The 17,979-nt window shown below is 52.1% G+C and overlaps 33 non-coding genes and 46 pseudogenes across 33 annotated transcripts; all 79 read left to right on the top strand.

The window, feature by feature from the left end:
* The first annotated feature begins 37 nt into the window (after positions 1–37).
* On the top strand, positions 38–156 carry LOC143977793 (5S ribosomal RNA; annotated as a pseudogene).
* A 109-nt stretch (positions 157–265) lies between these two features.
* LOC143976782 (5S ribosomal RNA) lies at positions 266–384 on the top strand. The gene has a single exon (XR_013273076.1). It is a non-coding gene; the product is annotated as a 5S ribosomal RNA (ribosomal RNA).
* A 109-nt stretch (positions 385–493) lies between these two features.
* LOC143979273 (5S ribosomal RNA) lies at positions 494–612 on the top strand (annotated as a pseudogene).
* Positions 613–721: 109 nt separating this feature from the next.
* On the top strand, positions 722–839 carry LOC143978579 (5S ribosomal RNA; annotated as a pseudogene).
* Positions 840–948: 109 nt separating this feature from the next.
* LOC143980142 (5S ribosomal RNA) lies at positions 949–1,067 on the top strand. The gene has a single exon (XR_013274284.1). It is a non-coding gene; the product is annotated as a 5S ribosomal RNA (ribosomal RNA).
* Positions 1,068–1,177: 110 nt separating this feature from the next.
* On the top strand, positions 1,178–1,296 carry LOC143978915 (5S ribosomal RNA; annotated as a pseudogene).
* Positions 1,297–1,406: 110 nt separating this feature from the next.
* Positions 1,407–1,525, top strand: LOC143978188 (5S ribosomal RNA; annotated as a pseudogene).
* Positions 1,526–1,634: 109 nt separating this feature from the next.
* Positions 1,635–1,753, top strand: LOC143979061 (5S ribosomal RNA; annotated as a pseudogene).
* A 109-nt stretch (positions 1,754–1,862) lies between these two features.
* On the top strand, positions 1,863–1,981 carry LOC143976272 (5S ribosomal RNA). Its single transcript, XR_013272588.1, has one exon. It is a non-coding gene; the product is annotated as a 5S ribosomal RNA (ribosomal RNA).
* Positions 1,982–2,090: 109 nt separating this feature from the next.
* LOC143979607 (5S ribosomal RNA) lies at positions 2,091–2,209 on the top strand (annotated as a pseudogene).
* Positions 2,210–2,318: 109 nt separating this feature from the next.
* LOC143978585 (5S ribosomal RNA) lies at positions 2,319–2,437 on the top strand (annotated as a pseudogene).
* Positions 2,438–2,547: 110 nt separating this feature from the next.
* LOC143978820 (5S ribosomal RNA) lies at positions 2,548–2,666 on the top strand (annotated as a pseudogene).
* A 109-nt stretch (positions 2,667–2,775) lies between these two features.
* Positions 2,776–2,894, top strand: LOC143977451 (5S ribosomal RNA). The gene has a single exon (XR_013273728.1). It is a non-coding gene; the product is annotated as a 5S ribosomal RNA (ribosomal RNA).
* A 109-nt stretch (positions 2,895–3,003) lies between these two features.
* Positions 3,004–3,122, top strand: LOC143980138 (5S ribosomal RNA). The gene has a single exon (XR_013274280.1). It is a non-coding gene; the product is annotated as a 5S ribosomal RNA (ribosomal RNA).
* A 109-nt stretch (positions 3,123–3,231) lies between these two features.
* Positions 3,232–3,350, top strand: LOC143978053 (5S ribosomal RNA; annotated as a pseudogene).
* Positions 3,351–3,459: 109 nt separating this feature from the next.
* On the top strand, positions 3,460–3,578 carry LOC143978459 (5S ribosomal RNA; annotated as a pseudogene).
* Positions 3,579–3,687: 109 nt separating this feature from the next.
* On the top strand, positions 3,688–3,806 carry LOC143978144 (5S ribosomal RNA; annotated as a pseudogene).
* Positions 3,807–3,915: 109 nt separating this feature from the next.
* LOC143978485 (5S ribosomal RNA) lies at positions 3,916–4,034 on the top strand (annotated as a pseudogene).
* A 109-nt stretch (positions 4,035–4,143) lies between these two features.
* LOC143978949 (5S ribosomal RNA) lies at positions 4,144–4,262 on the top strand (annotated as a pseudogene).
* A 109-nt stretch (positions 4,263–4,371) lies between these two features.
* On the top strand, positions 4,372–4,481 carry LOC143979247 (5S ribosomal RNA; annotated as a pseudogene).
* Positions 4,482–4,590: 109 nt separating this feature from the next.
* LOC143978629 (5S ribosomal RNA) lies at positions 4,591–4,709 on the top strand (annotated as a pseudogene).
* A 109-nt stretch (positions 4,710–4,818) lies between these two features.
* On the top strand, positions 4,819–4,937 carry LOC143979942 (5S ribosomal RNA). The gene has a single exon (XR_013274150.1). It is a non-coding gene; the product is annotated as a 5S ribosomal RNA (ribosomal RNA).
* Positions 4,938–5,046: 109 nt separating this feature from the next.
* LOC143979191 (5S ribosomal RNA) lies at positions 5,047–5,164 on the top strand (annotated as a pseudogene).
* Positions 5,165–5,273: 109 nt separating this feature from the next.
* LOC143978769 (5S ribosomal RNA) lies at positions 5,274–5,391 on the top strand (annotated as a pseudogene).
* A 109-nt stretch (positions 5,392–5,500) lies between these two features.
* LOC143979254 (5S ribosomal RNA) lies at positions 5,501–5,619 on the top strand. The gene has a single exon (XR_013274024.1). It is a non-coding gene; the product is annotated as a 5S ribosomal RNA (ribosomal RNA).
* A 109-nt stretch (positions 5,620–5,728) lies between these two features.
* LOC143977455 (5S ribosomal RNA) lies at positions 5,729–5,847 on the top strand. Its single transcript, XR_013273732.1, has one exon. It is a non-coding gene; the product is annotated as a 5S ribosomal RNA (ribosomal RNA).
* Positions 5,848–5,956: 109 nt separating this feature from the next.
* On the top strand, positions 5,957–6,075 carry LOC143976918 (5S ribosomal RNA). The gene has a single exon (XR_013273209.1). It is a non-coding gene; the product is annotated as a 5S ribosomal RNA (ribosomal RNA).
* A 109-nt stretch (positions 6,076–6,184) lies between these two features.
* LOC143978174 (5S ribosomal RNA) lies at positions 6,185–6,303 on the top strand. Its single transcript, XR_013273907.1, has one exon. It is a non-coding gene; the product is annotated as a 5S ribosomal RNA (ribosomal RNA).
* A 109-nt stretch (positions 6,304–6,412) lies between these two features.
* Positions 6,413–6,531, top strand: LOC143978526 (5S ribosomal RNA; annotated as a pseudogene).
* Positions 6,532–6,639: 108 nt separating this feature from the next.
* LOC143978534 (5S ribosomal RNA) lies at positions 6,640–6,758 on the top strand (annotated as a pseudogene).
* Positions 6,759–6,867: 109 nt separating this feature from the next.
* Positions 6,868–6,986, top strand: LOC143977748 (5S ribosomal RNA; annotated as a pseudogene).
* Positions 6,987–7,095: 109 nt separating this feature from the next.
* Positions 7,096–7,214, top strand: LOC143979892 (5S ribosomal RNA). Its single transcript, XR_013274104.1, has one exon. It is a non-coding gene; the product is annotated as a 5S ribosomal RNA (ribosomal RNA).
* A 109-nt stretch (positions 7,215–7,323) lies between these two features.
* On the top strand, positions 7,324–7,442 carry LOC143979034 (5S ribosomal RNA; annotated as a pseudogene).
* Positions 7,443–7,551: 109 nt separating this feature from the next.
* On the top strand, positions 7,552–7,670 carry LOC143977049 (5S ribosomal RNA). Its single transcript, XR_013273335.1, has one exon. It is a non-coding gene; the product is annotated as a 5S ribosomal RNA (ribosomal RNA).
* Positions 7,671–7,779: 109 nt separating this feature from the next.
* Positions 7,780–7,898, top strand: LOC143979360 (5S ribosomal RNA; annotated as a pseudogene).
* Positions 7,899–8,007: 109 nt separating this feature from the next.
* Positions 8,008–8,126, top strand: LOC143979555 (5S ribosomal RNA; annotated as a pseudogene).
* A 109-nt stretch (positions 8,127–8,235) lies between these two features.
* LOC143976727 (5S ribosomal RNA) lies at positions 8,236–8,354 on the top strand. Its single transcript, XR_013273023.1, has one exon. It is a non-coding gene; the product is annotated as a 5S ribosomal RNA (ribosomal RNA).
* Positions 8,355–8,463: 109 nt separating this feature from the next.
* LOC143978297 (5S ribosomal RNA) lies at positions 8,464–8,582 on the top strand (annotated as a pseudogene).
* A 109-nt stretch (positions 8,583–8,691) lies between these two features.
* LOC143976492 (5S ribosomal RNA) lies at positions 8,692–8,810 on the top strand. Its single transcript, XR_013272798.1, has one exon. It is a non-coding gene; the product is annotated as a 5S ribosomal RNA (ribosomal RNA).
* A 109-nt stretch (positions 8,811–8,919) lies between these two features.
* LOC143977344 (5S ribosomal RNA) lies at positions 8,920–9,038 on the top strand. The gene has a single exon (XR_013273627.1). It is a non-coding gene; the product is annotated as a 5S ribosomal RNA (ribosomal RNA).
* A 109-nt stretch (positions 9,039–9,147) lies between these two features.
* LOC143978973 (5S ribosomal RNA) lies at positions 9,148–9,268 on the top strand (annotated as a pseudogene).
* A 109-nt stretch (positions 9,269–9,377) lies between these two features.
* Positions 9,378–9,496, top strand: LOC143978013 (5S ribosomal RNA; annotated as a pseudogene).
* A 109-nt stretch (positions 9,497–9,605) lies between these two features.
* Positions 9,606–9,726, top strand: LOC143977320 (5S ribosomal RNA). Its single transcript, XR_013273605.1, has one exon. It is a non-coding gene; the product is annotated as a 5S ribosomal RNA (ribosomal RNA).
* Positions 9,727–9,835: 109 nt separating this feature from the next.
* On the top strand, positions 9,836–9,954 carry LOC143978340 (5S ribosomal RNA; annotated as a pseudogene).
* A 109-nt stretch (positions 9,955–10,063) lies between these two features.
* LOC143977771 (5S ribosomal RNA) lies at positions 10,064–10,182 on the top strand (annotated as a pseudogene).
* A 109-nt stretch (positions 10,183–10,291) lies between these two features.
* On the top strand, positions 10,292–10,410 carry LOC143976642 (5S ribosomal RNA). Its single transcript, XR_013272941.1, has one exon. It is a non-coding gene; the product is annotated as a 5S ribosomal RNA (ribosomal RNA).
* Positions 10,411–10,519: 109 nt separating this feature from the next.
* Positions 10,520–10,638, top strand: LOC143976991 (5S ribosomal RNA). The gene has a single exon (XR_013273279.1). It is a non-coding gene; the product is annotated as a 5S ribosomal RNA (ribosomal RNA).
* A 109-nt stretch (positions 10,639–10,747) lies between these two features.
* On the top strand, positions 10,748–10,881 carry LOC143979668 (5S ribosomal RNA; annotated as a pseudogene).
* A 111-nt stretch (positions 10,882–10,992) lies between these two features.
* LOC143976830 (5S ribosomal RNA) lies at positions 10,993–11,111 on the top strand. The gene has a single exon (XR_013273123.1). It is a non-coding gene; the product is annotated as a 5S ribosomal RNA (ribosomal RNA).
* A 109-nt stretch (positions 11,112–11,220) lies between these two features.
* Positions 11,221–11,339, top strand: LOC143979907 (5S ribosomal RNA). The gene has a single exon (XR_013274118.1). It is a non-coding gene; the product is annotated as a 5S ribosomal RNA (ribosomal RNA).
* A 109-nt stretch (positions 11,340–11,448) lies between these two features.
* LOC143976414 (5S ribosomal RNA) lies at positions 11,449–11,567 on the top strand. Its single transcript, XR_013272722.1, has one exon. It is a non-coding gene; the product is annotated as a 5S ribosomal RNA (ribosomal RNA).
* Positions 11,568–11,676: 109 nt separating this feature from the next.
* LOC143978141 (5S ribosomal RNA) lies at positions 11,677–11,795 on the top strand (annotated as a pseudogene).
* A 109-nt stretch (positions 11,796–11,904) lies between these two features.
* On the top strand, positions 11,905–12,023 carry LOC143978783 (5S ribosomal RNA; annotated as a pseudogene).
* A 109-nt stretch (positions 12,024–12,132) lies between these two features.
* On the top strand, positions 12,133–12,251 carry LOC143980113 (5S ribosomal RNA). The gene has a single exon (XR_013274256.1). It is a non-coding gene; the product is annotated as a 5S ribosomal RNA (ribosomal RNA).
* Positions 12,252–12,360: 109 nt separating this feature from the next.
* Positions 12,361–12,479, top strand: LOC143978782 (5S ribosomal RNA; annotated as a pseudogene).
* A 109-nt stretch (positions 12,480–12,588) lies between these two features.
* On the top strand, positions 12,589–12,707 carry LOC143977738 (5S ribosomal RNA; annotated as a pseudogene).
* A 109-nt stretch (positions 12,708–12,816) lies between these two features.
* Positions 12,817–12,935, top strand: LOC143978852 (5S ribosomal RNA; annotated as a pseudogene).
* A 109-nt stretch (positions 12,936–13,044) lies between these two features.
* Positions 13,045–13,163, top strand: LOC143977716 (5S ribosomal RNA; annotated as a pseudogene).
* A 109-nt stretch (positions 13,164–13,272) lies between these two features.
* Positions 13,273–13,391, top strand: LOC143979105 (5S ribosomal RNA; annotated as a pseudogene).
* A 109-nt stretch (positions 13,392–13,500) lies between these two features.
* On the top strand, positions 13,501–13,619 carry LOC143976411 (5S ribosomal RNA). Its single transcript, XR_013272719.1, has one exon. It is a non-coding gene; the product is annotated as a 5S ribosomal RNA (ribosomal RNA).
* Positions 13,620–13,728: 109 nt separating this feature from the next.
* On the top strand, positions 13,729–13,847 carry LOC143976553 (5S ribosomal RNA). Its single transcript, XR_013272856.1, has one exon. It is a non-coding gene; the product is annotated as a 5S ribosomal RNA (ribosomal RNA).
* A 109-nt stretch (positions 13,848–13,956) lies between these two features.
* LOC143976897 (5S ribosomal RNA) lies at positions 13,957–14,075 on the top strand. Its single transcript, XR_013273188.1, has one exon. It is a non-coding gene; the product is annotated as a 5S ribosomal RNA (ribosomal RNA).
* Positions 14,076–14,184: 109 nt separating this feature from the next.
* LOC143978601 (5S ribosomal RNA) lies at positions 14,185–14,303 on the top strand (annotated as a pseudogene).
* A 109-nt stretch (positions 14,304–14,412) lies between these two features.
* LOC143976412 (5S ribosomal RNA) lies at positions 14,413–14,531 on the top strand. Its single transcript, XR_013272720.1, has one exon. It is a non-coding gene; the product is annotated as a 5S ribosomal RNA (ribosomal RNA).
* Positions 14,532–14,640: 109 nt separating this feature from the next.
* Positions 14,641–14,759, top strand: LOC143978647 (5S ribosomal RNA; annotated as a pseudogene).
* A 109-nt stretch (positions 14,760–14,868) lies between these two features.
* On the top strand, positions 14,869–14,987 carry LOC143978645 (5S ribosomal RNA; annotated as a pseudogene).
* Positions 14,988–15,096: 109 nt separating this feature from the next.
* On the top strand, positions 15,097–15,215 carry LOC143977737 (5S ribosomal RNA; annotated as a pseudogene).
* A 109-nt stretch (positions 15,216–15,324) lies between these two features.
* Positions 15,325–15,443, top strand: LOC143978851 (5S ribosomal RNA; annotated as a pseudogene).
* Positions 15,444–15,552: 109 nt separating this feature from the next.
* Positions 15,553–15,671, top strand: LOC143976944 (5S ribosomal RNA). The gene has a single exon (XR_013273234.1). It is a non-coding gene; the product is annotated as a 5S ribosomal RNA (ribosomal RNA).
* A 109-nt stretch (positions 15,672–15,780) lies between these two features.
* On the top strand, positions 15,781–15,899 carry LOC143978314 (5S ribosomal RNA; annotated as a pseudogene).
* Positions 15,900–16,008: 109 nt separating this feature from the next.
* LOC143979809 (5S ribosomal RNA) lies at positions 16,009–16,127 on the top strand. Its single transcript, XR_013274087.1, has one exon. It is a non-coding gene; the product is annotated as a 5S ribosomal RNA (ribosomal RNA).
* A 109-nt stretch (positions 16,128–16,236) lies between these two features.
* LOC143976552 (5S ribosomal RNA) lies at positions 16,237–16,355 on the top strand. The gene has a single exon (XR_013272855.1). It is a non-coding gene; the product is annotated as a 5S ribosomal RNA (ribosomal RNA).
* Positions 16,356–16,464: 109 nt separating this feature from the next.
* Positions 16,465–16,583, top strand: LOC143976895 (5S ribosomal RNA). The gene has a single exon (XR_013273186.1). It is a non-coding gene; the product is annotated as a 5S ribosomal RNA (ribosomal RNA).
* A 109-nt stretch (positions 16,584–16,692) lies between these two features.
* LOC143978554 (5S ribosomal RNA) lies at positions 16,693–16,811 on the top strand (annotated as a pseudogene).
* Positions 16,812–16,920: 109 nt separating this feature from the next.
* LOC143980109 (5S ribosomal RNA) lies at positions 16,921–17,039 on the top strand. The gene has a single exon (XR_013274253.1). It is a non-coding gene; the product is annotated as a 5S ribosomal RNA (ribosomal RNA).
* Positions 17,040–17,148: 109 nt separating this feature from the next.
* Positions 17,149–17,267, top strand: LOC143976427 (5S ribosomal RNA). The gene has a single exon (XR_013272735.1). It is a non-coding gene; the product is annotated as a 5S ribosomal RNA (ribosomal RNA).
* Positions 17,268–17,375: 108 nt separating this feature from the next.
* LOC143977948 (5S ribosomal RNA) lies at positions 17,376–17,494 on the top strand (annotated as a pseudogene).
* Positions 17,495–17,603: 109 nt separating this feature from the next.
* LOC143976880 (5S ribosomal RNA) lies at positions 17,604–17,722 on the top strand. The gene has a single exon (XR_013273172.1). It is a non-coding gene; the product is annotated as a 5S ribosomal RNA (ribosomal RNA).
* Positions 17,723–17,831: 109 nt separating this feature from the next.
* On the top strand, positions 17,832–17,949 carry LOC143979449 (5S ribosomal RNA; annotated as a pseudogene).
* Positions 17,950–17,979: the final 30 nt, after the last annotated feature.

Below are 17,979 nucleotides of genomic sequence, written 5' to 3'. Positions count from 1 at the left end.
GCTTTTGTCAAGAGAGTTGTAAGTAGGGTACAAGATCGCCTACAGCCACATCACCCTGAATGCGCTCGATCTCGTCTGATCTCGGATGCTAAGCAGGGTCGGGCCTGGTTAGTACATGTATGGGAGACCGCCTGGGAATACCAGGTGCCGTAGGCTTTTTTCTATTATGTTGTTGGCTTTGGCGACCTGCTGTATTTTTCCTCTCGATTTCCCGAGGTGACCACCTTGGCTTTTGTCAAGAGAGTTGTAAGTAGGGTGCAAGGTTGCCTACGGCCACATCACCCTGAATGCGCTCGATCTCATTTGATCTCGAATGCTAAGCAGGGTCGGGCCTGATTAGTACCTGGATGGGAGACCGCCTGGGAATACCAGGTGCCGTAGGCTTTTTTCCATTATGTTGTTGGCTTTGGTGACCTGCTGTATTTTTCCTCTCGATTGCCCGAGGTGACCACCTTGGCTTTTGTCAAGAGAGTTGTAAGTTGGGTGCAAGATCGCCTACGTCCACATCACTCTGAATGTGCTCGATCTCGTCTGATCTCGGATGCTAAGCAGGGTCGGGCCTGGTTAGTACCTGGATGGGAGACAGCCTGGGATTACCAGGTGCCGTAGGCTTTTTTTCATTATGTTGTTGGCTTTGGCGACCTGCTGTATTTTTCCTCTCGATTGCCCGAGGTGACCACCTTGGCTTTTGTCAAGAGAGCTGTAAGTAGGGTGTGAGATCGCCTACGGCCACATCACCCTGAATGCGCTCGATCTCGTCTGATCTAGGATGCTAAGCAGGGTTGGGCCTGGTTAGTACCTGGATGGGAGACCGCCAGGAATACCTGGTGCCGTAGGCTTTTTTCCATTATGTTGTTGGCTTTGGCGACCTGCTGTATTTTTCCTCTCGATTGCCCGAGGTGACCACCTTGGCTTTTGTCAAGAGAGTTGTAAGTAGGGTGCAAGATCGCCTACGGCCACATCACCCTGAATGCGCTCGATCTCGTCTGATCTTGGATGCTAAGCAGGGTCGGGCCTGGTTAGTACCTGGATGGGAGACCGCCTGGGAATACCAGGTGCCGTAGGCTTTTTTTCCATTATGTTGTTGGCTTTGGCGACCTCCTGTATTTTTCCTCTCGATTGCCCGAGGTGACCACCTTGGCTTTTGTCAAGAGAGTTGTAAGTAGGGTGCAAGGTCGCCTACGGCCACATCACCCTGAATGCGCTTGATTTCGTCTTATCTCGGATGCTAAGCAGGGTCGGGCCTGGTTAATACCTGGATGGGAGACCGCCTGGGAATACCAGGTGCCGTAGGGTTTTTTTCCATTATGTTGTTGGCTTTGGCGACCTGCTGTATTTTTCCACTCGATTGCCCGAGGTGACCACCTTGGCTTTTGTCAAGAGAGTTGTAAGTAGGGTGCAAGATCGCCTACGGCCACATCACCCTGAATGCGCTCGATCTCGCCTGATCTTGGATGCTAAGCAGGGTCGGGCCTGGTTAGTACCTGGATGGGAGACCACCTGGGATTACCAGGTGCCGTAGGCTTTTTTCCATTATGTTGTTGGCTTTGGCGACCTGCTGTATTTTTCCTCTTGATTGCCCGAGGTGACCACCTTGGCTTTTGTCAAGAGAGTTGTAAGTAGGGTGCAAGATCGCCTACGGCCACATCAACCTGAATGCGCTCGATTTCATCTGATCTCGGATGCTAAGCAGGGTCGGGCCTGGTTAGTACCTGGATGGGAGAAAGCCTGGGAATACCAGGTGCCGTAGGCTTTTTTCCATTATCTTGTTGGCTTTGGCGACCTGCTGTATTTTTCCTCTCGATTGCCCGAGGTGACCACCTTGGCTTTTGTCAAGAGAGTTGTAAGTAGGGTGCAAGATCGCCTACGGCCACATCACCCTGAATGCGCTCGATCTCATCTGATCTCGGATGCTAAGCAGGGTCGGGCCTGGTTAGTACCTGGATGGGAGACCGCCTGGGAATACCAGGTGCCGTAGGCTTTTTTCCATTATGTTGTTGGCTTTGGCGATCTGCTGTATTTTTCCTCTCGATTGCCCGAGGTGACCACCTTGGCTTTTGTCAAGAGAGTTGTAAGTAGGGTGCAAAATCGCCTGCAGCCACATCACCCTGAATGCGCTCGATTTTGTCTGATCTCAGATGCTAAGCAGGATCGGGCCTGGTTAGTGCCTGGATGGGAGACCGCCTGGGAATACCAGGTGCCGTAGGCTTTTTTCCATTATGTTGTTGGCTTTGGCGACCTGCTGTATTTTTCCTCTCGATTGCCCGAGGTGACCACCTTGGCTTTTGTAAAGAGAGTTGTAAGTAGGAAGCAAGATCGCCTACGCACACATCACCCTGAATGCGCTCAATCTCGTCTGATCTCGGATGCTAAGCAGGGTCGGGCCTGGTTAGTACCTGGATGGGAGACCGCCTGGGAATACCAGGTGCCGTAGGCTTTTTTTCCATTATGTTGTTGGCTTTGGCGACCTGCTGTATTTTTCCTCTCGATTGCCCGATGTGACCACCTTGGCTTTTGTCAAGAGAGTTGTAAGTAGGGTACAAGATTGCCTACAGCCACATCACCCTGAATGCGCTCGATCTCGTCTGATATCGGATGCTAAGCAGGGTCAGGCCTGGTTAGTACATGGATGGGAGACCGCCTGGGAATACCAGGTGCCGTAGGCTTTTTTCCATTATGTTGTTGGCTTTGGCGACCTGCTGTATTTTTCCTCTCGATTGCCCGAGGTGACCACCTTGGCTTTTGTCAAGAGAGTTGTAAGTAGGGTGCAAGATCACCTGCGGCCACATCACCCTGAATGCGCTCGATCTCATCTGATCTCGAATGCTAAGCAGGGTCGGGCCTGGTTAGTACCTGGATGGGAGACCGCTTGGTAATACCAGGTGCCGTAGGCTTTTTTCCATTATGTTGTTGGCTTTGGCGACCTGCTGTATTTTTCCTCTCGATTGCCTGAGGTGACCACCTTGGCTTTTGACAAGAGAGTTGTAAGTAGGGAGCAAGATTGCCTACGGCCACATCACCCTGAATGCGCTCGATCTCATCTGATCTCGGATGCTAAGCAGGGTCGGGCCTGGTTAGTACCTGGATGGGAGACCGCCTGGGAATACCAGGTGCCGTAGGCTTTTTTCCATTATGTTGTTGGCTTTGGCGACCTGCTGTATTTTTCCTCTCGATTGCCCGAGGTGACCACCTTGGCTTTTGTCAAGAGAGTTGTAAGTAGGGTGCAAGATCGCCTACGGCCACATCACCCTGAATGCGCTTGCTCTCGTCTGATCTTGGATGCTAAGCAGGGTCGGGCCTGGTTAGTACCTGGATGGGAGACCGCCTGGGAATACCAGGTGCCGTAGGCTTTTTTCCATTATGTTGTTGGCTTTGGCGACCTGCTGTATTTTTCCTCTCGAATGCCCGAGGTGACCACCTTGGCTTTTGTCAAGAGAGTTGTAAGTAGGGTGCAAGATCGCCTACGGCCACATCACCCTGAATGCGCTCGCTCTCGTCTGATCTCAGATGCTAAGCAGAGTCGGGCCTGGTTAGTACCTGGATGGGAGACCGCCTGGGAATACCAGGTGCCGTAGGCTTTTTTCCATTATGTTGTTGGCTTTGGCGACCTCCTGTATTTTTCCTCTCGATTGCCGGAGGTGACCACCTTGGCTTTTGTCAAGAGAGTTGTAAGTAGGGTGCAAGATTGCCTACGGCCACATCACCCTGAATGCACTCGATCTCGTCTGATCTCAGATGCTAAGCAGGGTCAGGCCTGGTTATTACCTGGATGGGAGACCGCCTGGGAATTCCAGGTGCCGTAGGCTTTTTTCCATTATGTTGTTGGCTTTGGCGACCTTCTGTATTTTTCGTCTCGATTGCCCGAGGTGACCACCTTGGCTTTTGTCAAGAGAGTTGTAAGTAGGGTGCAAGATTGCCTACAGCCACATCACCCTGAATGCGCTCGATCTCGTTTGATCTTGGATGCTAAGCAGGGTCGGGCCTGTTTAGTACCTGGATGGGAGACCGCCTGGGAATACTAGGTGCCGTAGGCTTTTTTTCATTATGTTGTTGGCTTTGGCGACCTGCTGTATTTTTCCTCTCGATTGCCCGAGGTGACCACCTTGGCTTTTGTCAAGTGAGTTGTAAGTAGGGTGCAAGATCGCCTACGGCAACATCACCCTGAATGCGCTCGATCTCTTCTGATCTCGGATGCTAAGCAGGGTCAGGCCTGGTTAGTAACTCGATGGGAGACCGCCTGGGAATACTAGGTGCCGTAGGCTTTTTTCCATTATGTTGTTGGCTTTGGCGACCTGCTGTATTTTTCCTCTCGATTGCCCGAGGTGACCACCTTGGCTTTTGTCAAGAGAGTTGTAAGTAGGGTGCAAGATTGCCTACGGCCACATCACCCTGAATGCACTCGATCTCGTGATGCTAAGCAGGGTCGGGCCTGGTTAGTACCTGGATGGGAGACCGCCTGGGAATACCAGGTGCCGTAGGCTTTTTTCCATTATGTTGTTGGCTTTGGCGACCTGCTGTATTTTTCCTCTCGATTGCCCGAGGTGACCACCTTGGCTTTTGTCAAGAGAGTTGTAAGTAGGGTGCAAGATTGCCTACGGCCACATCACCCTGAATGCGCTCTATCTCGACTGATCTCGGATGCTAAGCAGCGTCGGGCCTGGTTAGTACCTGGATGGGAGACCGCCTGGGAATACCTGGTGCCGTAGGCTTTTTTCCATTATGTTGTTGGCTTTGGCGACCTGCTGTATTTTTCCTCTCGATTGCCCGAGGTGACCACCTTGGCTTTTGTCAAGAGAGTTGTAAGTAGGGTGCCAGATCACCTACGGCCACATCACCCTGAATGCGCTCGATCTCGTCTGATCTCGGATGCTAAGCAGGGTCGGGCCTGGTTAGTACCTGGATGGGAGACCGCCTGGGAATACCAGGTGCCGTAGGCTTTTTTCCATTATGTTGTTGGCTTTGGCGACCTGCTGTATTTTTCCTCTCGATTGGCCGAGGTGACCACCTTTGCTTTTGTCAAGAGAGTTGTAAGTAGGGTGCAAGATCGCCTATGGCCACATCACCCTGAATGCGCTCAATCTCGTCTGATCTCGGATGCTAAGCAGGGTCGGGCCTGGTTAGTACCTGAATGGGAGACCGCCAGGAATACCAGGTGCCGTAGGTTTTTTTCCATTATGTTGTTGGCTTTGGCGACCTGCTGTATTTTTCCTCTCGATTGCCCGAGGTGACCACCTTGGCTTTTGTCAAGAGAGTTGTAAGTAGGGTGCAAGATCGCCTACGGCCACATCACCCTGAATGCGCTCAATCTCGTCTGATCTCGGATGCTAAGCAGGGTCGGGCTGGTTAGTACCTGCATGGGAGACCGCCTGGGAATACCAGGTGCCGTAGGCTTTTTTCCATTATGTTGTTGGCTTTGGCGACCTGCTGTATTTTTCCTCTCGATTGCCCGAGGTGACCACCTTGGCTTTTGTCAAGAGAGTTGTAAGTAGGGTGCAAGGTCGCCTACGGCCACATCACCCTGAATGCGCTCGATCTCGTTTGATCTCGGATGCTAAGCAGGGTCGGGCCTGGTTAGTACCCGGATGGGAGACCGCCTGGGAATACCAGGTGCCGTAGGCTTTTATCCATTATGTTGTTGGCTTTGGCGACCTGCTGTATTTTTCCTCTCGATTGCCCGAGGTGACCACCTTGGCTTTTGTCAAGAGAGTTGTAAGTAGGAGGCAAGATCGCCTACGGCAACATCACCCTGAATGCGCTTGATCTCGTCTGATCTCGCCTGCTAAGCAGGGTCGGGCCTGGTTAGTACCTGGATGGGAGACCGCCTGGGAATACCAGGTGCCGTAGGCTTTTTTCCATTATGTTGTTGGCTTTGGCGACCTGCTGTATTTTTCCTCTCGATTGCCCGAGGTGACCACCTTGGCTTTTGTCAAGAGAGTTGTAAGTAAGGTGTAAGATTGCCTACGGCCACATCACCCTGAATGCGCTCGATCTCGTCTGATCTCGCATGCTAAGCAGGGTCGGGCCTGGTTAGTACCTGGATGGGAGACCGCCTGGAAATACCAGGTGCCGTAGGCTTTTTTCCATTATGTTGTTGGCTTTGGCGACCTGCTGTATTTTTCCTCTCTATTGCCCGAGGTGACCACCTTGGCTTTTGTCAAGAGAGTTGTAAGTAGGGTGTAAGATTGCCTACGGCCACATCACCCTGAATGCGCTCGATCTCGTCTGATCTCGGATGCTAAGCAGGGTCGGGCCTGGTTAGTACCTGGATGGGAGACCGTCTGGGAATACCAGGTGCCGTAGGCTTTTTTCCATTATGTTGTTGGCTTTGGCGACCTGCTGTAATTTTCCTCTTGATTGCCCGAGTTGACCACCTTGGCTTTTGTCAAGAGAGTTGTAAGTAGGGTGCAAGATCGCCTACTGCCACATCACCCTGAATGCGCTTGATTTCGTCTGATCTCGGATGCTAAGCAGGGTCGGGCCTGGTTAGTACCTGGATGGGAGACCGCCTGGGAATACCAGGTGCCGTAGGATTTTTCCATTATGTTGTTGGCTTTGGCGACCTGCTGTATTTTTCCTCTCGATTGCCCGAGGTGACCACCTTGGCTTTTGTCAAGAGAGTTGTAAGTAGGGTGCAAGATGGCCTACGGCCACATCACCCTAAAAGCGCGCAATCTCGTCTGATCTCGGATGCTAAGCAGGGTCGGGCCTGGTTAGTACCTGCATGGGAAACCGCCTGGGAATACCTGGTGCCGTAGGCTTTTTTCCATTATGTTGTTGGCTTTGGCGACCTGCTGTATTTTTCCTCTCGATTGCCCGAGGTGACCACCTTGGCTTTTGTCAAGAGAGTTGTAAGTAGGGTGCAAGATCGCCTACGGCCACATCACCCTGAATGCGCTTGATCTCGTCTGATCTTGCCTGCTAAGCAGGGTCGGGCCTGGTTAGTACCTGGATGGGAGACCGCCTGGGAATACCAGGTGCCGTAGGCTTTTTTCCATTATGTTGTTGGCTTTGGCGACCTGCTGTATTTTTCCTCTCGATTGCCCGAGGTGACCACCTTGGCTTTTGTCAAGAGAGTTGTAAGTAGGGTGCAAGATCGCCTACGGCCACATCACCCTGAATGCGCTCGATCTCGTTTGATCTCGGATGCTAAGCAGGGTCGGGCATGGTTAGTACCTGGATGGGAGACCGCCTGGGAATACCATGTGCCGTAGGCTTTTTTCCATTATGTTGTTGGCTTTGGTGACCTGCTGTATTTTTCCTCATGATTGCCCGAGGTGACCACCTTGGCTTTTGTCAAGAGAGTTGTAAGTAGGGTGCAAGATCGCCTACGGCCACATCACCATGAATGCGCACGATCTCGTCTTATCTCGGATGCTAAGCAGGGTCGCGCCTGGTTAGTACCTCGATGGGAGACCACCTGGGAATGCCAGGTGCCGTAGGCTTTTTTCCATTATGTTGTTGGCTTTGGCGACCTGCTGTATTTTTCCTCTCGATTGCCCGAGGTGACCACCTTGGCTTTTGTCAAGAGAGTTGTAAGTAGGGTGCAAGATCGCCTACGGCCAAATTACCCTGAATGCGCTAGATCTCGTCTGATCTCGGATGCTAAGCAGGGTCGGGCCTGGTTAGTACCTGGGTGGGAGACCTCCTGGGAATACCAGGTGCCGTAGGCTTTTGGCCATTATGTTGTTGGCTTTGGCGACCTGCTGTATTTTTCCTCTCGTTTGCCCGAGGTGACCACCTTGGCTTTTGTCAAGAGAGTTGTAAGTAGGGTGCAAGATCGCATACGGCCACATTACCCTGAATGCGCTCGATCTAGTCTGATCTCAGATGCTAAGCAGCGTCGGGCCTGGTTAGTACTTGGGTGGGAGACCACCTGGGAATATCAGGTGCCGTAGGCTTTTTTCCATTATGTTGTTGGCTTTGGCGACCTGCTGTATTTTTCCTCTCGATTGCCCGAGGTGACCACCTTGGCTTTTGTCAAGAGAGTTGTAAGTAGGGTGCAAGATCGCCTACGGACACATCACCCTGAATGCGCTCGATCTTGTCTGTTCTCGGATGCTAAGCAGGGTCAGGCCTGCTTAGTACCTGGTTGGGAGACCGCCTGGGAATAGAAGGTGCCGTAGGCATTTTTCCATTATGTTGTCGGCTTTGGCGACCTGCTATATTTTTCCTCTCGATTGCCCGAGGTGACCACCTTGGCTTTTTTCAAGAGAGTTGTAAGTAGTGTGCAAGATCGCCTACGGCCACATCACCCTGAATGCGCTCGATCTCGTCTGATCTCGGATGCTAAGCAGGGTCGGACCTGGTTAGTACCTGGATGGGAGACCGCCTGGGAATACCAGGTGCCATAGGCCTTTTTCCATTATGTTGTTGGCTTTGGCGACCTGCTGTATTTTTCCTCTCGATTGCCCGAGGTGACCACCTTGGCTTTTGTCAAGAGAGTTGTAAGTAGGGAGCAAGATCGCCTACAGCCACCTCACCCTGAATGCGCTCAATCTCATCTGATCTCGGATGCTAAGCAGGGTCGTGCCTGGTTAGTACCTGGATGGGAGACCACCTGGGAATACCAGGTGCCGTAGGCTTTTTTCCATTATGTTGTCGGCTTTGGCGACCTGCTGTATTTTTCCTCTCGATTGCCCGAGGTGACCACCTTGGCTTTTGTCAAGAGAGTTGTAAGTAGGGTGCAAGATCGCCTACGGCCACATCACCCTGAATGCGCTCGATCTCGTCTGATCTCAGATGCTAAGCAGGGTCGGGCCTGGTTAGTACCTGGATGGGAGACCGCCTGGGAATACCAGGTGCCGTAGGCTTTTTTCCATTATGTTGTTGGCTTTGGCGACCTGCTGTATTTTTACTCTCGATTGCCCGAGGTGACCACCTTGGCTGTTGTCAAGAGAGTTGTAAGTAGGGTGCAAGGTCGCCTACGGCCACATCACCCTGAATGCGCTCGATCTTGTCTGATCTCAGATGCTAAGCAGGGTCGGGCCTGGTTAGTACCTGGATGGGAGACCGCCTGGGAATACCAGGTGCCGTAGGCTTTTTTCCATTATGTTGTTGGCTTTGGCGACCTGCTGTATTTTTCCTCTCGATTGCCCGAGGTGACCACCTTTGCTTTTGTCAAGAGAGTTGTAAGTAGGGTGCAAGATCGCCTACGGCCACATCACCCTGAATGCGCTCTAACACATCTGATCTCGGATGCTAAGCAGGGTGTCGGGCCTGGTTAGTACCTGGATGGGAGACCGCCTGGGAATACCAGGTGCCGTAGGCTTTTTTCCATCATGTTGTTGGCTTTGGCGACCTGCTGTATTTTTCCTCTCGATTGCCCGAGGTGACCACCTTGGCTTTTGTCAAGAGAGTTGTAAGTAGGGTGCAAGATCGCCTACGGCCACATCACCCTGAATGCGCTCGATCTCGTCTGATCTCGGATGCTAAGCAGGGCCGGGCCTCGTTAGTACCTGGATGGCAGACCGCCTGGGAATACCAGGTGCCGTAGGCTTTTTTCCATTATGTTGTTGGCTTTGGCGACCTTCTGTATTTTTCCTCTCGATTGCCCGAGGTGACCACCTTGGCTTTTGTCAAGAGAGTTGTAAGTAGGGTGCAAGATCGCCTACGGCCACATCACCCTGAATGCGCTCGATCTCATCTGATCTCGGATGCTAAGCAGGGTGTCGGGCCTGGTTAGTACCTGGTTGGGAGACCGCCTGGGAATACCAGGTGCCGTAGGCTTTTTTCCATTATGTTGTTGGCTTTGGCGACCTGCTGTATTTTTCCTCTCGATTGCCCGAGGTGACCACCTTGGCTTTTGTCAAGAGAGTTGTAAGTAGGGTGCAAGATCGCCTACGGCCACATCACCCTGAATGGTCTCGATCTTGTCTGATCTCGGATGCTAAGCAGGGTCGGGCCTGGTTAGTACCTGGATGGCAGACCGCCTGGGAATACCAGGTGCCGTAGGCTTTTTTCCATTATGTTGTTGGCTTTGGCGACCTGCTGTATTTTTCCTCTCGATTGCCCGAGGTGACCACCTTGGCTTTTGTCAAGAGAGTTGTAAGTAGGATGCAAGATCGCCTATGGCCACATCACCCTGAATGCGCTCGATCTCGTCTGATCTTGGATGCTAAGCAGGGTCGGGCCTGGTTAGTACCTGGATGGGAAACCGCCTGTGAATACCAGGTGCCGTAGGCTTTTTTCCATTATGTTGTTGGCTTTGGCGACCTGCTGTATTTTTCCACTTGATTGCCCGAGGTGACCACCTTGGCTTTTGTCAAGAGAGTTGTAAGTAGGGTGCAAGATCTCCTACGGCCACATCACCCTGAATGCACTCAATCTCGTCTGATCTCGGATGTTAAGCAGGGTCGGGCCTGGTTAGTACCTGGATGGGAGACCGCCTGGGAATACCAGGTGCCGTAGGCTTTTTTCCGTTATGTTGTTGGCTTTGGCGACCTGCTGTATTTTTCCTCTCGATTGCCCGAGGTGACCACCTTGGCTTTTGTCAAGAGAGTTGTAAGTAGGGTGCAAGATCGCCTATGGCCACATCACCCTGAATGCGCTCGATTTCGTCTGATCTCGGATGCTAAGCAGGGTCGGGCCTGGTTAGTACCTGGATGGGAGACCGCCTGGGAATACCAGGTGCCGTAGTCTTTTTTCCATTATGTTGTTGGCTTTGGCGACCTGCTGTATTTTTCCTCTCGGTTGCCTGAGGTGACCACCTTGGCTTTTGTCAAGAGAGTTGTAAGTAGGGTGCAAGATCGCATATGGCCACATCACCCTGAATGCGCTCGATCTCGTCTGATCTCGGATGCTAAGCAGGGTCTGGTCTGGCCTGGTCTGGCCTGGTTAGTACCTGGATGGGAGACCGCCTGGGAATACCAGGTGCCGTAGGCTTTTTTCCATTATGTTGTTGGCTTTTAGCGACCTGCTGTATTTTTCCTCTCGATTGCCCAAAGGTGACCACCTTGGCTTTTGTCAAGAGAGTTGTAAGTAGGGTGCAAGATCGCCTACGGCCACATCACCCTGAATGCGCTTGATCTCGTCTGATCTCGGATGCTAAGCAGGGTCGGGCCTGGTTAGTACCTGCATGGGAGACCGCTTGGGAATACCAGGTGCCGTAGGCTTTTTTCCATTATGTTGTTGGCTTTGGCGACCTGCTGTATTTTTCCTCTCGATTGCCCGAGGTGACCACCTTGGCTTTTGTCAAGAGAGTTGTAAGTAGCGTGCAAGATCGCCTACGGCCACATCACCCTGAATGCGCTCGATCTCGTCTGATCTCGGATGCTAAGCAGGGTCGGGCCTGGTTAGTACCTGGATGGGAGACCACCTGGGAATACCAGGAGCCGTAGGCTTTTTTCCATTATGTTGTTGGCTTTGGCGACCTGCTGTATTTTTCCTCTCGTTTGCCTGAGGTGACCACCTTGGCTTTTGTGAAGAAAGTTGTAAGTAGGGTGCAAGATCGCCTACGGCCACATCACCCTGAATACGCTCGATCTCGTCTGATCTCGGATGCAAAGCAGGGTCGGGCCTGGTTAGTACCTGGATGGGAGACCGCTTGGGAATACCAGGTGCCGTAGGCTTTTTTCCATTATGTTGTTGGCTTTGGCGACCTGCTGTATTTTTCCTCTCGATTGCCCGAGGTGACCACCTTGGCTTTTGTCAAGAGAGTTGTAAGTAGGGTGCAAGATCGCCTACGGCCACATCACCCTGAATTTGCTCAATCTCATCTGATCTCGGATGCTAAGCAGGGTCGGGCCTGGTTAGTATCTGGATGGGAGACCGCCTGGGAATACCAGGTGCCGTAGGCTTTTTTCCATTATGTTGTTGGCTTTGGCGACCTGCTGTATTTTTCCTCTCGATTGCCCGAGGTGACCACCTTGGCTTTTGTCAAGAGAGTTGTAAGTAGGGTGCAAGATTGCCTACAGCCACATCACCCTGAATGCGCTCGATCTCGTCTGATCTCGGATGCTAAGCAGGGTCGGGCCTGGTTAATACCTGGATGGGATACCGCCTAAGAATACCAGGTGCCGTAGGCTTTTTTCCGTTATGTTGTTGGCTTTGGCGACCTGCTGTATTTTTCCTCTCGATTGCCCGAGGTGACCACCTTGGCTTTTGTCAAGAGAGTTGTAAGTAGGGTGCAAGATTGCCTACGGCCACATCACCCTGAATGCGCTCGATCTCGTCTGATCTCGGATGCTAAGCAGGGTCGGGCCTGGTTAGTACCTGGATGGGAGACCGCCTCGGAATACCAGGTGCCGTAGGCTTTTTTCCATTATGTTGTTGGCTTTGGCGACCTGCTGTATTTTTCCTCTCGTTTGCCCGAGGTGACCACCTTGGCTTTTGTCAAGAGAGTTGTAAGTAGGGTGCAAGATTGCCTACAGCCACATCACCCTGAATGCGCTCGATCTCGTCTGATCTCGGATGCTAAGCAGGGTCGGGCCTGGTTAATACCTGGATGGGATACCGCCTAAGAATACCAGGTGCCGTAGGCTTTTTTCCGTTATGTTGTTGGCTTTGGCGACCTGCTGTATTTTTCCTCTCGATTGCCCGAGGTGACCACCTTGGCTTTTGTCAAGAGAGTTGTAAGTAGGGTGCAAGATCGCCTACGGCCACATCACCCTGAATGCGCTCGATCTCGTCTGATATCGGATGCTAAGCAGGGACAGGCCTGGTTAGTACCTGGATGGGAGACCACCTGGGAATACCAGGTGCCGTAGGCTTTCTTCCATTATGTTGTTGGCTTTGGCAACCTGCTGTATTTTTCCTCTCGTTTGCCTGAGGTGACCACCTTGGCTTTTGTCAAGAGAGTTGTAAGTAGGGTGCAAGATCGCCTACGGCCACATCACCCTGAATACGCTCGATCTCGTCTTATCTCGGATGCAAAGCAGGGTCGGGCCTGGTTAGTACCTGGATTGGAGACCGCCTGGGAATACCAGGTGCCGTAGGCTTTTTTCCATTATGTTGTTGGCTTTGGCGACCTGCTGTACTTTTCCTCTCGATTGCCCGAGGTGACCACCTTGGCTTTTGTCAAGAGAGTTGTAAGTAGAGTGCAAGATCGCCTACGGCCACATTACCCTGAATGCGCTCGATCTTGTCTGATCTTGGATGCTAAGCAGGGTCGGGCCTGGTTAGTACCTGGATGGGAGACCGCCTGGGAATACCAGGTGCCGTAGGCTTTTTTCCGTTATGTTGTTGGCTTTGGCGACCTGCTGTATTTTTCCTCTCTATTGCCCGAGGTGACCACCTTGGCTTTTGTCAAGAGAGTTGTAAGTAGGGTGCAAGATCGCCTACGGCCACATCACCCTGAATGCGCTCGATCTCGTCTGTTCTCGGATGCTAAGCAGGGTCGTGCCTACTTAGTACCTGGATGGGAGACCGCCTGGGATTACCAGGTGCCGTAGGCTTTTTTCCATTATGTTGTTGGCTTTGGCGACCTGCTGTATTTTTCCTCTCCATTCTCCGAGGTGACCACCTTGGCTTTTGTCAAGAGAGTTGAAGGTAGGGTGCAAGATTGCTTACGGCCACATCACCCTGAATGCGCTCGATCTCGTCTGATCTCGGATGCTAAGCAGGGTCGGGCCTGGTTAGTACCTGGATGGGACACCACCTGGGAATACCAGGTGCCGTAGGCTTTTTTCCATTATGTTGTTGGCTTTGGCGACCTGCTTTATTTTTCCTCTCGTTTGCCCTAGGTGACCACCTTGGCTTTTGTCAAGAGAGTTGTAAGTAGGGTGCAAGATTGCCTATGGCCACATCACCCTGAATACGCTCGATCTCGTCTGATCTCGGATGCAAAGCAGGGTCGGGCCTGGTTAGTACCTGGATGGGAGACCGCCTGGGAATACCAGGTGCCGTAGGCTTTTTTCCATTATGTTATTGGCTTTGGCGACCTGCTGTATTTTTCCTCTCGATTGCCCGAGGTGACCACCTTGGCTTTTGTCAAGAGAGTTGTAAGTAGCGTGCAAGATCGCCTACGGCCACATCACCCTGAATGTGCTCGATCTCGTCTGATCTCGGATGCTAAGCAGGGTCGGGCCTGGTTAGTACCTGCATGGGAGACCGCCTGGGAGTACCAGGTGCCGTAGGCTTTTTTCCATTATGTTGTTGGCTTTGGCGACCTGCTGTATTTTTCCTCTCGATTGCCCGAGGTGACCACCTTGGCTTTTGTCAAGAGAGTTGTAAGTAGGGTGCAAGATCGCCTACGGCCACATCACCCTAAATGCGCTTGATCTCATCTGATCTCGGATGCTAAGCAGGGTCTGGCCTGGTTAGTTCCTGGATGGGAGACCGCCTGGGAATACCAGGTGCCGTAGGCTTTTTTCCATTATGTTGTTGGCTTTGGCGACCTGCTGTATTTTTCCTCTCGTTTGCCTGAGGTGACCACCTTGGCTTTTGTCAAGAAAGTTGTAAGTAGGGTGCAAGATCGCCTACGGCCACATCACCCTGAATACGCTCGATCTCGTCTGATCTCGGATGCAAAGCAGGGTCGGGCCTGGTTAGTACCTGGATGGGAGACCGCTTGGGAATACCAGGTGCCGTAGGCTTTTTTCCATTATGTTGTTGGCTTTGGCGACCTGCTGTATTTTTCCTCTCGATTGCCCGAGGTGACCACCTTGGCTTTTGTCAAGAGAGTTGTAAGTAGGGTGCAAGATCGCCTACGGCCACATCACCCTGAATTTGCTCAATCTCATCTGATCTCGGATGCTAAGCAGGGTCGGGCCTGGTTAGTATCTGGATGGGAGACCGCCTCGGAATACCAGGTGCCGTAGGCTTTTTTCCATTATGTTGTTGGCTTTGGCGACCTGCTGTATTTTTCCTCTCGTTTGCCCGAGGTGACCACCTTGGCTTTTGTCAAGAGAGTTGTAAGTAGGGTGCACGATTGCCTACAGCCACATCACCCTGAATGCGCTCGATCTCGTCTGATCTCGGATGCTAAGCAGGGTTGGGCCTGGTTAATACCTGGATGGGATACCGCCTAAGAATACCAGGTGCCGTAGGCTTTTTTCCGTTATGTTGTTGGCTTTGGCGACCTGCTGTATTTTTCCTCTCGATTGCCCGAGGTGACCACCTTGGCTTTTGTCAAGAGAGTTGTAAGTAGGGTGCAAGATCGCCTACGGCCACATCACCCTGAATGCGCTCGATCTCGTCTGATATCGGATGCTAAGCAGGGACAGGCCTGGTTAGTACCTGGATGGGAGACCACCTGGGAATACCAGGTGCCGTAGGCTTTCTTCCATTATGTTGTTGGCTTTGGCAACCTGCTGTATTTTTCCTCTCGTTTGCCTGAGGTGACCACCTTGGCTTTTGTCAAGAGAGTTGTAAGTAGGGTGCAAGATCGCCTACGGCCACATCACCCTGAATACGCTCGATCTCGTCTTATCTCGGATGCAAAGCAGGGTCGGGCCTGGTTAGTACCTGGATTGGAGACCGCCTGGGAATACCAGGTGCCGTAGGCTTTTTTCCATTATGTTGTTGGCTTTGGCGACCTGCTGTATTTTTCCTCTCGATTGCCCGAGGTGACCACCTTGGCTTTTGTCAAGAGAGTTGTAAGTAGGGTGCAAGATCGCCTACGGCCACATTACCCTGAATGCGCTCGATCTTGTCTGATCTCGGATGCTAAGCAGGGTCGGGCCTGGTTAGTACCTGGATGGGAGACCGCCTGGGAATACCAGGTGCCGTAGGCTTTTTTCCGTTATGTTGTTGGCTTTGGCGACCTGCTGTATTTTTCCTCTCTATTGCCCGAGGTGACCACCTTGGCTTTTGTCAAGAGAGTTGTAAGTAGGGTGCAAGATCGCCTACGGCCACATCACCCTGAATGCGCTCGATCTCGTCTGTTCTCGGATGCTAAGCAGGGTCGTGCCTACTTAGTACCTGGATGGGAGACCGCCTGGGAATACCAGGTGCCGTAGGCTTTTTTCCATTATGTTGTTGGCTTTGGCGACCTGCTGTATTTTTCCTCTCCATTCTCCGAGGTGACCACCTTGGCTTTTGTCAAGAGAGTTGAAGGTAGGGTGCAAGATTGCCTACGGCCACATCACCCTGAATGCGCTCGATCTCGTCTGATCTCGGATGCTAAGCAGGGTCGGGCCTGGTTAGTACCTGGATGGGACACCACCTGGGAATACCAGGTGCCGTAGGCTTTTTTCCATTATGTTGTTGGCTTTGGCGACCTGCTTTATTTTTCCTCTCGTTTGCCCTAGGTGACCACCTTGGCTTTTGTCAAGAGAGTTGTAAGTAGGGTGCAAGATTGCCTATGGCCACATCACCCTGAATACGCTCGATCTCGTCTGATCTCGGATGCAAAGCAGGGTCGGGCCTGGTTAGTACCTGGATGGGAGACCGCCTGGGAATACCAGGTGCCGTAGGCTTTTTTCCATTATGTTATTGGCTTTGGCGACCTGCTGTATTTTTCCTCTCGATTGCCCGAGGTGACCACCTTGGCTTTTGTCAAGAGAGTTGTAAGTAGCGTGCAAGATCGCCTACGGCCACATCACCCTGAATGTGCTCGATCTCGTCTGATCTCGGATGCTAAGCAGGGTCGGGCCTGGTTAGTACCTGCATGGGAGACCGCCTGGGAGTACCAGGTGCCGTAGGCTTTTTTCCATTATGTTGTTGGCTTTGGCGACCTGCTGTATTTTTCCTCTCGATTGCCCGAGGTGACCACCTTGGCTTTTGTCAAGAGAGTTGTAAGTAGGGTGCAAGATCACCTACGGCCACATCACCCTAAATGCGCTTGATCTCGTCTGATCTCGGATGCTAAGCAGGGTCTGGCCTGGTTAGTACCTGGATGGGAGACCGCCTGGGAATACCAGGTGCCGTAGGCTTTTTTCCATTATGTTGTTGGCTTTGGCGACCTGCTGTATTTTTCCTCTCGATTCTCCGAGGTGACCACCTTGGCTTTTGTCAAGAGAGTTGTAAGTAGGGTGCAAGATTGCCTACGGCCACATCACCCTGAATACGCTCGATCTCGTCTGATCTCGGATGCAAAGCAGGGTCGGGCCTGGTTAGTACCTGGATGGGAGACCGCCTGGGAATACCAGGTGCCGTAGGCTTTTTTCCATTATGTTATTGGCTTTGGCGACCTGCTGTATTTTTCCTCTCGATTGCCCGAGGTGACCACCTTGGCTTTTGTCAAGAGAGTTGTAAGTAGGGTGTAAGATCGCCTACGGCCATATCACCCTGAATTTGCTCGATCTCATCTGATCTCGGATGCTAAGCAGGGTCGGGCCTGGTTAGTATCTGGATGGGAGACCGCCTGGGAATACCAGGTGCCGTAGGCTTTTTCCATTATGTTGTTGGCTTTGGCGACCTGCTGTATTTTTCCTCTTGATTGCCCGAGGTGACCACCTTGGCTTTTGTCAAGAGAGTTGTAAGTAGGGTGCAAGATCGCCTACGGCCACATCACCCTGAATTTGCTCGATCTCATCTGATCTCAGATGCTAAGCAGGGTCGGGCCTGGTTAGTATCTGGATGGGAGACCGCCTGGGAATACCAGGTGCCGTAGGCTTTTTTCCATTATGTTGTTGGCTTTGGCGACCTGCTGTATTTTTCCTCTTGATTGCCCGAGGTGACCACCTTGGCTTTTGTCAAGAGAGTTGTAAGTAGGGTGCAAGATTGCCTACGGCCACATCACCCTGAATGCGCTCTATCTCGTCTGATCTCGGATGCTAAGCAGGGTCGGGCCTGGTTAGTACCTGGATGGGAGACCACCTGGGAATACCAGGTGCCGTAGGCTTTTTTCCATTATGTTGTTGGCTTTGGCGACCTGCTGTATTTTTCCTCTCGATTGCCCGAGGTGACCACCTTGGCTTTTGTCAAGAGAGTTGTAAGTAGGGTGCAAGATCACCTATGGCCACATCACCCTGAATTTGCTCGATCTCATCTGATCTCAGATGCTAAGCAGGGTCGGCCTGGTTAGTACATGGATGGGAGACCGCCTGGGAATACCAGGTGCCGTAGGCTTTTTTCCATTATGTTGTTGGCTTTGGCGAA

The sequence above is a fragment of the Lithobates pipiens genome, unplaced genomic scaffold, assembly GCF_037356315.1.
Source record: "Lithobates pipiens isolate NorthernLeopardFrog02 unplaced genomic scaffold, aLitPip1_a1.2 Scaffold_13, whole genome shotgun sequence".
Classification (NCBI taxonomy): domain Eukaryota; kingdom Metazoa; phylum Chordata; class Amphibia; order Anura; family Ranidae; genus Lithobates; species Lithobates pipiens.
This window is presented reverse-complemented; position numbering and strand designations above follow the sequence as displayed.